This window comes from Saccopteryx bilineata, chromosome 3 (assembly GCF_036850765.1).
Source record: "Saccopteryx bilineata isolate mSacBil1 chromosome 3, mSacBil1_pri_phased_curated, whole genome shotgun sequence".
Lineage (NCBI taxonomy): Eukaryota > Metazoa > Chordata > Mammalia > Chiroptera > Emballonuridae > Saccopteryx > Saccopteryx bilineata.
In genome coordinates, this window is record NC_089492.1 from 280,677,855 (window position 1) to 280,689,056 (window position 11,202).

Consider the following 11,202-nt stretch of genomic DNA (forward strand, 5'->3'; position numbering starts at 1 on the left):
GATGTGCCAATGTCACAGGTTGTGAACGAACGGCAGGGTCTTGATTTGTCAGCGGGTCTCTGTAGCTGCGTGGTGCGTGCGTCTTCCTCCGGGAAGGAGAGCACGAGGTAGGAAGGGCAACAGGAAGGATGTGTCCAGTGGTGGAACCAGGGCTTTGGGGGCTGCTGTGGGGGCCCCCCATGGCCAAGCCACCATTCCAGCAGTAGGGACAGCCTTGGGACTCTCATACCTTTGGAGGGAGAAAAACGTGTTGCATACCCCGTTCGTGCGGTGTGACCTGGTACTGTCCTCTCTGATGCTGCCCAGCCGGCAGGGTCTGGGCCTGCTGGTAGCTTTTTTGGCAGTTAGCTTTCTACCCAATAAAGGCTCCACTGTGCCTCGGAGCGTTCTCCCCACAGCTTCAGCACAAACCGTTGGAACCTTTCCATGTGGAACCTGCTCCTGGGCACTGGATGGGGCCAAACCAAGCTGCTGGGGCAGCAGGGAAATGTGGGAGGACTCTGCGGACCGGAAGACACAGTCTCAGCCCCAGAGGAGTAGTGTCCTTAGCTGGAAGATGGCACATACTCCCAAGATATGATCAAGCCACATGTATCACGGGGGGAGGGGGGACAAATTAGGGAAGTGATCTGTCAACAGATGTTCATTGACAAAGTACAGCTGGGCTACTGGATGGCCAGGGAGCCTGGAGGAAGGGGCATCAGAATAGAGGTCAGGCCTGACCAGGTAGTGGCGCAGTGGATAGAGCGTCGGACTGGGATGCAGAGGACCCAGGTTCGAGACCCCGAGGTCGCCAGCTTGAGCGTGGGCTCATCTGGTTAGAGCAGAAAGCTCACCAGCTTGGACCCAAGGTCGCTGGCTCCAGCAAGGGGTTACTCGGTCTGCTGAAAGCCCGCAGTCAAGGCACATATGAGAAAGCAATCAATGAACAACTAAGGTGTCGCAATGTGCAACGAAAAACTAATGATTGATGTTTCTCATCTCTCTCCTTTCCTGTCTGTCTGTCCCTGTCTATCCCTCTTTCTGACTCACTGTCTCTGTAAAATAAATAAATAAATAAATAAATAAATAAATAAATAAATGAATGAATGAATGAATGAATGTCAGGAAAGAATTCCACAGAGGCATCTGGCATTGACTATTGATAAAGGAAGCAGGGGTGTGAGATTGATTGATTGAGCAGGCCCTGTGCTGGGATGCAGTGACAGAGGTTTAGGAGACACATACGGCCTCTGGAGACGGCTCCCATGGAGACGGCTGGCTCTCGGGGAAGAAGATGCCGGGCAAGAAGCTGGTGGAGTGTGACAATGCTCACGGTTCTCGTGGGAGAGTGAGACAGGAGTCCCCGCACCAGGGGAGAACAAGAAGGTGGAGAGGACATTCAATGGGGCAGGAGCAGGCAAGACCAAGGAGGGGGAAACAGTAAGGTCTGAGGAAACCCGTGGGACGTGGGAGCCGTGCCAATGCACGCAGACCTCCGGGTTGGATCTCAGGGCAGGTGCAGGACATGTGAATGCAGGGGGTAGGGGCAGAACGGTGTCAGGTGGCACTGATTTGAATCCCAGCTTGGCGCTTCCTGGGACCTTCCCTTGGTGGAGGGCAGAAGTAACACCTGGGAAACAACTGAGCCCAGAGGAGGCCTTCATTCAATGAGGCCTCCCGCTGTTCGCCCTGCAGTCCGGTTCTCAGTGAACACAGCCATCGGAGGTTGTTTTAAAATGTAGGTTTTATTATTATTCAGGTGCTGTGAGGCCAACGTGTCAGGAGATGACAGCTCTCGAAAAGATGGTTTGTTACTTACAGTTCCTGTGAGGAGCTCCCTTTTCTCCAACCAGCCGCTGCCGGGCAGGGCCACAGGGGGCAAGCACCAGGCTCAGTGGGGGGGAGGGGGGAGGTAGAGGGGCTCAGGGGCAGGTGGAAGAGTCCTTACTGTGGTTTTCCTGGGAAGGAGTGAGGGAGGCAGGGTTAACAGGTTTCGAATTGGTTAGTTTGTATAATTTCAGGGGAGCTCCAGGCTGGGCTGTCTCTAGTTGCTTAATGCTTTTGCACCTGGGGGGGGATCAGGGCAGGGAATATTGACCCAGGTGTGTAAGAGCCTTATGAGAACCTGACAAAGGTGGCACTTGGGGCAAGGGCTTTGGACTGGTTCATCTGCATATGAAAAGTGTGCTCCTAGGCAAGTCATTTGCTATGTAGGAACTAGCTAACTCTGGGAGGGGCAGTCCCTCCCCAGTTAAGGTTAGAGGGCCTGGAGGCTAGCGCCCTAAGAACACAGAATAAGAAGATTCAGTAACTACAGAGAGTCAGAAGACAGAAGAGCAGAGACTTGGGGGCCCCTACGGTGCCTTTCTCCCCTCTCAGGGCTATTGGAGGTGATCTTTCCATTCTACCCTGCGGTCTTATTCATCTGGCAGGTGAACGCAACACTCCCACTAGCTAACTTCAGACTCCATAAATTACAGCTTTTTTTTTTCATTCTGTTTGGAAAAAGTGAAATGAACAAATGAAGACAGGAGCGAAATTAAAAGATAATTGGAAGTCTATATTGGGCTTCTGTGAATGTGCGCGCGTGCCTCCAATCTGGCCTCTCGGTGCGGGCAGGATAAATTGAGAACTCTTCAGTTGACTCAGGGGGTGGATAAAACAGTCAGAGACAAATTCGTGCCATGCAAATAAACGGGCCCATCTTCAAGTGATTAGCTTTGAACTCTGTCATGCTGGTAGCCTCCCTGGGTCTTCTCAGTTCTGGTCTGCATGTATCCCGGTGGGAGCAGCAAGTGAGGCCCCGAACGGTGGACCGAGGCTGGGTGGAGGTGCGCACTGGCATCTAAGGAGGTGAGGTGTCTGTAGAGAAGGGGGTGGAGACGTCAGCAAGGTAGGCACATGCACCCATGCACATATGATCCCATGTGCACACAATGCATGCACGCACACGTATGTACACACATGCAAACCCACGCAGATATATGCATGAGCATGCACACACACACCCTTAAGGGAGAGTGTGGACCTCTGAATCTGAAGTGTCAGTGATAAATGGAACCTGGTTTGACCGATGGGAAGACTAAGACCTAGGGAGAGGAAGAGTCTGTCTAGCTGGGACGAAGACACAGGCAATCTCACTGGGTCTAGGGGTGGAGGAGGAGGTCAAGAATAAAAGCCTACTGGTCTGCAGGATAGTGAGTGTTTGGTGGTGGTGGTGGTGACACATGTTGGGCTTTATCCTGCCCAGTGTCCCAAGGCTGCATCCCCGCTGGGTGCACTGCCATGTCCACAATGGTTGTTAAAACGCTGACATGTTTCCTTTCTGTTTGGGAAGTAATCACTGTCCAAACCCACCGGCCACCAGCCTGGCTGCCATTTCCTGGGTCCCCTCTGTATGCCCCACCATGTACGAACTAGAAGTCAGCCCACAGCTCTGCCTCCGCCAGGCCTCTCTGTTTTGCTCATGTAGGGCCATGCTGGCCCGGGACCAAGGACGCCACCTCAGTTCGGATTTGGAGCCCAAAAAGGTGTGGCCAAACCAGGACCCTGGTGGACCCATCGTGGTGATTGACACCTACCTACCTTACCCATTCCAGGGACTCCCAACAAGTTTTCCATTCCCACGGGCTCAATACATAGCGTTCACAGTGGGTACTTTGGATCCTACCCCTCTGTGAGGGTGGCATTATCACCCCTATTTTATAAATGAGGCGAGGCTCCCAGGAGGCGAGATGATCTCACTCAAGGTCTCACAGATTGTGACTGGCATGCAGGTGAAGCTCAGAACATGTCTCCTCTTTGACCTTGGACCACATACCTGCCCAACTCACCCTGCTGCGTGCCGCCAACGCTCACCTCCACAGCAACGCAAGGGAGGCCGATGTGGCTCTCCAAGGAGGCATGTCACTGTTGTTCCTTTGGGTCCTGGGATGAGCAGTGGCCTGGGGCAGGTGACGCTAGGATTATGGAGAGGGGCAGGCATGCTACAGCCACCAAAAAAAAAAAAGGGGGGGGACTGGCCTGTAAGGGGAGTTGTAAAGAGTTGGGAACGCCAAGGGCATGAAGAAATGTCCTACTTACAATTTCCACCGCACAGACCATTAAGAAATGGAATAATGGCATACGATACGTGCCTGTGAATTTGATGGGGAAATTGAATGTGAAACGATTCCTGGGTGCCGTTTGAGATGGCAGAGTGAATCCTGATTTTTTGCTTCTGGGGTGGAATGAGTTGGAGCAGAAAGAATCCTATGTGTGGGGCTTACCCACCCCCCCCCCACCCCCAGCCTGCACAGGGGAGAGAGCTCTCACAGACGCCTCAAAGCCAACAGCGATCATAATCATAATAGCAGCAGTTGATGTTTACTGGGTGCCCACGCCGCGTCAGACCCCGTGCTCTCCGGAGGCTGCAGGCGCCATCCCCGTTCATCTTCACGCCAGCCCTGCAGGGGAGGTGAGACCCATTCTGTAGGTGGAGGAGCTGAAGCGTAGGTTCTTCCCCAAGGCCGAGACCAAGTCTCTCCGGTTCCCAAGCCAGCCTCTAGAAACCCTTACCACTTATGGAAGCATCGCCTAGGAGCTTGTTAGCACGCAGAAGTCCCCCGGCCTCAGAAACTCAGAACCCTCCCGTTAACCAGGAGCCTACAAGGAGCCCCCTGCACACCTGGGTCAGTGTCCTTCCCACCCACTCACAGTCCCAGAAATCAAGCAACTGTGTGCCCTGGAACATCACCAGGAGCATGTGTGTGTGTTCTCTCACCCTGCAAAGGGGAGGTCACACTTTCCTCTCTGACCCTCTGACGTCTGACTTCCCGCAACAGCCTCCATCAGCGTCACTGCCCATTCTGGTTATGAAAGGAGCCGTGGTGCCTCAGCTTCCTTACCTCTCAAACGGGCGTGCTGCCATCCGTCCATGGGGTTACTGTGGGAAACACGTTAGGATGCCTGTGAAGGCACCTGGTGCAGGTACAGAGCGGTGCTTGGTAAGTGTTTACAGAATAAGTTGATGAGTCACAGGAGAAGCCATCCCTGTCGCGGGCTGGCTGTGTGTCATGCCCTGGGCTAAGTGCTTCAGGGGCAGTTTCTCATTTAAGCAAGTCTTCACCACCTTACCAAGCGGGCACGGTTATCCCTCTTTTCAGAGGAAGAGGCTGGAAGGGTTGAATTACTTGCTCAAAGCCTCACAGCCAGGAAATGGCAGACCTGAGATTCAAACCAGGCACCTCTCGGTCTAAAAATCTTGCCGGCTCCTCCTCCTCCTCCTCCTCCTCCTCCTCCTCCTGCAGTCTCCAGCCCTGTGCGCCCTCCCAGGGGCAGCATACTCTGGGGACCCAGCTCCCGGATCTTCAGAGCCCCTCCCCCCAGGTGGCAGTGCACCTCTCCCCTCCTCTCTGGACAGTCCCTGCGCGCGGCCGGGCCCAGCTCCAGTATGGCCTGTGGCTCCCCTTGGCCTCTCTTATCACATCTAAACGCTTTGGTCTGTCCTCCAAGGTCCCTTCAATACCTCAGCCTCATCTGTCACTGCTCCCAAACCCCCCGTTCTGCTCCAGCCAAGCTCGTCTGTGTGCTGTCCCCTCGTCCCTGCTGTCACACGGGCTATTTCTCCCACTCATGGCACTCTTTCCAACCTCTCTGCCGTTCTGCTCGCTTCTGCAAAACCCCAAATTAAAACCGGGCCTTCTCTGCAGGGACGCCAGCCAGGGCAGGGATTCTTCCCTCGTTCCGGGTCCCGGGCTCCTCCGAGATCTATTGGAAGTTATGAACCTTGCTAGAAAAATGCACACACACATAATATTTCACCTAAAGATTTCCGAAGTCCCCAGGCTCTTGGAGTCCTGGTTAAGAACACCTCAGCTAGGGGACAGCACACTCCGAGCTTTGGGAAATACGGGTCAGATTGGCTTTGGGATAAGAAATAGGGCAGTGGAGGGTGACGTGTTTTGAAGTGTGTGCCTGGGTTTACTCCATGAAAAAAAAAAAAAAAAAAGGTTTCCTGGCCAGATAAATTTAGAAAATACTGCTGGGTGACTTCTGATCCTCAATTTCTTTTATTTATAAAGTGGGGCCAATAAAACCTGCTTCTATATATGTTGTCATGGTGATGAGATGAGTTAAGGGGGACTGAGGTGAGGACCATCCTGTCTTTGGGCTCCTACCTTTTGTTTTCTTATTAAGAGACTAACCAGGTGGAGACCCTCTCCTGCCCATCCATAATGCAGAATAGGGCTACAGAGGGGGGCAGGGAGCCTGGTGGGCACCAGCAGGGGGGGCCATGGGAGGGAGGGAGCGTAGGCCTGCCGGGGGGCAGTCCCGACCTGACTGATGTTTCTCCCAGAGACTGCGGAGCTGGCTCCAGCTCCACACAGGCAGGGCAGGTTTGCGTTCCACGGCGCTGAGCCCCTAAATGGAGCTAACTCAGCTCAGCTAGGGGCCTCACTGGCCCATTAGAGCTGCTCTGGCCGATTGCAAGTCAGTGCTCTGGAAAGAGACAGGTGCCCAGGTACAGAAGGTGGAGAAAGTACCCCAGCCAAGCTGCGGAGAGCTGGAGGAGGGAGGAGAGAGGAGGGAGGAGGGGGGAGGGAGGAGAGAAGAGAGAGGAGAGAGGACCGAGAACTGGAGGGAGGGGGAGGGGAAGGGGAGGGAGAGCAGCCAGGGAAGCCAGACCTGGGGCTGGAGGGGCTGCACAAAACACCAGCGTCTCTGCTAGGAGCCAGATCCAGGGCTGCTTCTGGGAACGGAGAAACAAACAGAGAATGAGCAGCTTCCTTGAGCACCTACTATGTGCCAGCCACTTGACTGAGAGCTCCACCTTCTTTGTCATTAAATCCTCATGACAACCCTGTAGCAGAGGCATTTACCAGAGGCCCTGCAGTGTGTGTGTGTGTGTGTGTGTGTGTGTGTACCCACATTTGATGGGAGGGCAAGCAGAAGTGAATTGAGTGGCACTTGAGATGAGGCAGTGAAAGATCAGTGTGTCTGTCGCCTTCTTTCCTGCTCTCCATGCTGTGGTGACTTCAGAGGCCACATGTCTCAGATGGGTGAGGGCTCCCCAACCCATGTACGATTATGACTATAAACTGGTGTTGGGTTCGGCCTCTGAGAGATCGGGGTTTGCTGGTCGCAGCAGCCAGTGCTGATGTCCTGGGCTGGTATAAGGTTCACCGATAGAAGGGCTGGTTGCTCCCGCTTTGCAGATGGGAGGACAGAAATTCAAATAGGCTCAGCTCACCCAGCTGGCAGGCTCAGCTCACCCAGCTGGCAGGCTCAGCCTCAGACCCTCTGCCCTATGAAGCCCAGCCCAGTCCTCCAGAAACTCACAGGCAAGACCACATCAGGCCAAATCATGACACGTGACAGGAATTCGTGGGGTACTATGAAGACAAGGAGGGAAGAGCCAGGGCCTTGGGAGAGCTTCCCAGAGCTGAGTGTTGGGGATTTGGCAGGTGGACAGGGCAGGGAGAGGGCAGCCGGAGCACAGGGCCCCCGGGGTGCAAGGCCCACTATGTGCCCGGATGCTCTAAGCACTTAAACACGTAAAGGATGTTGAAGTGGCCAGAATTAGTGTCCACCTGGCGGGGGTAACAGCATGGAGACCAAATGAGTTTAGGATTTAAAAGCAATACAGACATAGATAACCAAGGAAGGACTTCCCTTGATGGGCACATTCCTATAACGCACGGTATGGGGCTCCCCCGCCAGCAGTCACCTCCAACAGGGAGAAATCGAGAGAGGGGACAGTTCCAATCAGGAGAGGGGGAAGCCCAAGCTGCTTCCTTGCCCGTGTCTCCCCAGCGCGACCCCATTCTTTCTGTCCCCACCCCCTTCCCCAGGAGCACAGTTCTTTTCTGTGTTCTGCGTTCTGAGTTCTAATTTCCCGAGTTCCGTCGTTTCGGGACCGAGTCCCAGCGCTGTGCTCCGGGTCCCGGGATGCGAGGGGACGGGCTCTTTGCCTGGATGGTTTTGTGTCACGTCCCTCTAGCTCGGCAATGGGTGAACGCTGCTTCTTTCTCTCTCCATCTCCAGAGGTATTGTGTTTCCATCTCCATCGCGGTCTGAGAGCCCGGGTGGGGGTGGGGGGGACAGGGGAAGCAAGAGCCTTTCAGGGAAGCATCTTGACTTCTGTGTCTAGGCAGCTGGCTTGCTCTTCCAGCCACCAGAGCTGAGAGGTACCTGGAGGGGCCCGCAGACCAGTCCTCTTGTACACAGGTGGCAAGAAAGTGGAGGAGACACCCCCAAATCCGCATAAAGGGGAGCAATCTGCCAGTGCCTTTGCTTTAGGGACTAACAGGTCGGCTCAGGGGCTGCACAGTGTACATCTGTCCCCCCCCCCATGTGCTATAGGCTGCTGCCCCCATCCCGTGACAAATCGGTGAGCTGACCCCTGCTGTTTCACACAGGAAAACAGAGGCCCAAGAGGGCAGTAACCCTGCCCAAGTCCCTCAGCTCCAAGGTGGCAGGGCTGGGACTACTGTCCATGAAAACCCTGTGGCCGCCAGTAAGGGATACAGATGGTTCAGACACCTCCGGAGTTATCTCCGGGCAGCGTCCATGAAAGTAGCAGAGACCCCTGCCTACCTGGCCAGGTTCCAGGGTGGCAAAGCGCCTGAGACAGAGGCAGAGCCCCAGAGCCGCCCAGCAGGGAACAGCTGTAGTCAGGGCCCCGAGGTCTCGCCCGCCCCAGGATGCCTCCCCACGGGAAGGGGAGCAGCCAGCAGGCAGGCTTGCTTGCACGAAGGCAGTGTCTGGCTGGGAGCTGGTGCTCGGTAAACATTTTGTGGAAGAGACACATGAATAAATGAGAACAGACAAATCCGTGTTAACAAGAGCAAATGAACACAGTACAGTCAGAGCCTTTAAACTCAGTGAAATGCTGAGGGGTGATGAGCTGGAGTCGGCAGGACCAAGAGCCATCAGGGTGGGCTGGAAGGTGCTGCTTCTGGTAGGGGGGGGGGTGGCTTCACAGAGGTTACTGGGGAAGGGCCTTTGGGGAGAAGGAACAGATACGGACAGGCTTGGAGGTAGGAACTGGCCGCTGGATTTTTTTACGGAGGTAAGCAATGGCGGCTGGAGCAGGGGACTGCCTTGTGGTGACACGAGTGGACTCAGGGGAGTGGAGCTGGCTGCCATCTCAGAGCTCAGCAATCCTTTCTTTCTCTAAGCTATTCTCGGGGCTGCGGGGACCAGTCGATTGTGTTGAGTTTGATGTTAGATAAGCTTGGAACTAAAATAAGAAAGAGAGAAATAAAAAAACAACAACACCCAGATGCTGAAATGGCTAAGTGATTGGAAAACTTGTAATATCCAAAATACAGTGGTCAGTCATTTCCTTCTAAAGCCAGGGCACCCTGGGTTTGAGTCCTGGCCTAGTCGGGAAGTAGTTGTGTGCTCTTGGGCAAGTGACTCCCGTTCTCTGGGCCTCTGTGTCCCCATCTGTACAATGAGTGGGGAATTAACATCTCAACCGTGTGACACGAGCCCCTGGGTGTTTGTGCTAGCAGTGGGAATGTGCAGAGGACAGTGGCTGGAGAGTTCGAGATTCTGCCAGCCTTGGGCACCCCATCAGAGGGCTCTGGGTGGTGCAGGAGGCCACAGCCAGAGGCTCCAGCTGGGGCCCCCCTCCTCCGTTTCCTCTCTGGCCCTGGCTCTACCCCGGCGCCATTCCCCTGAGAAGCTGTGCTAGTCCTTAGCAGCCTGACAGTTCCTTTTGGGTGTCAGGATCCAGCTCAAGCATTAGCTCCTCCATGGACTGCAATTATATTATTAGAATAATAATAAGATTAAAACCAGAAGCAGATTAAGGTTGGTTGAGGCCCTGGGTGCAGGAGAAAATATTTGGTCCCTTAAAAAAAAAAGAGAGAGAGACAGGGAAAATAAACATATATGTTAACCATATTTTTAAATAAATATAAAATATTATGTACTATTAATGTTAAAATTGCACATATGAAACCAAACTCTGTATCATTAGAAAAAAAGTGTCAAGTTGGGGTTTTGTGGGGCCCTTCAGAAGTCGGGGCTCAGGGCGCGTGCCCGGTGCACCTGCCGCCGTTAAATCCGTCTTTGATCATAACATTTTTCTTTGCTTTCAACACGTGCCACTCACTGTGCTAAGCACCTGAGCAACAACAGCCCTGAAGGTAGGTACTATTATTATTCTTACATGGGACAGCTGAGGCTCAGAGGTGTCAGGGGTTAGGGCTGCCACTCTGTAGCTCACCCCAGTGCCCCTCCCCTGGGCACAGACCACTGGCTTCCCCCCTGCAGAGTTCAAGTTGGGCAGGAAGGTGTTCTTGAGCAGCCCCAGGGTGGCCTCCTGGAACTGGTTTTTCTTGTTCTGGGTCTGAGCATGAGGCAGCCACCGTGCCAAGTCTGGACGCTGAGGATTTGGAAACTGCTCTTTCAGAGCCTTCCAGCGCCACAGTCTCCTTTCACCTCCAGGGGCTGGGTGAGGGCAAAGGCAGGCCCCTCAGCAGGCTGGCATCTGATGTCAGCAGTCAGTGGCAGAGAACACGTGGAAGGTCGCAGGGAGCAGAGAGCGCAGAAGAGAGAGTTAGAGAACTGCACTGGATGGAGTGCTGGCTCCCCTGGTCATTGGCTGAGAGGCTTCGGGTCGGCTGCTTTCTGTTCCAGCCTCAGTTTTCCCATCTGTGAAATGAGTGCGTTGGACAGATCTTAAATGACTCAGACATCAAGAGGAGTCAAAACAGCTGTGGCCAAGGTTCATATTGACATTGTATGTAAGGCGACAGGGAGAGCAGTGCGTGTGTGTGCAGTCAGGGTGGGAAGGAGCTGGGCTCTTTCTCAGGTCAGGCGCTGGCACATGAAAGAAGGGAGTGGGAAAGAGTCCCAGACGGACAATCAGGAGACTGGGTCCTCATCCTGTCTGTAGCACTAATTTGCTATGTGTCCCTAAGAATGCCACACCCCCTCCCTGGCATGTGGAGCCTCATCTACAAAACAAGAACCTAAGGCCAAAAAAATCTCTAATGTCCCTATGGCTTTGAGTCTGATTATGCAAAGAGTGGTTTGGATGGTAATGGAGTGGTGGGTGAGGGTGATGTGAGCACTGTCCCAGCGTCAGGGGACACGGGTATGAACCCTGACTTTACCTCTTGCTGGCTGTGTGACCCTGAGTGGCTCCTTCACCGTCCCCAAGGTTTACTGATCAATCAGGTACAAGGGTCACAGTGCTGAGAGCCCAGGACACTTTGAGTGCTA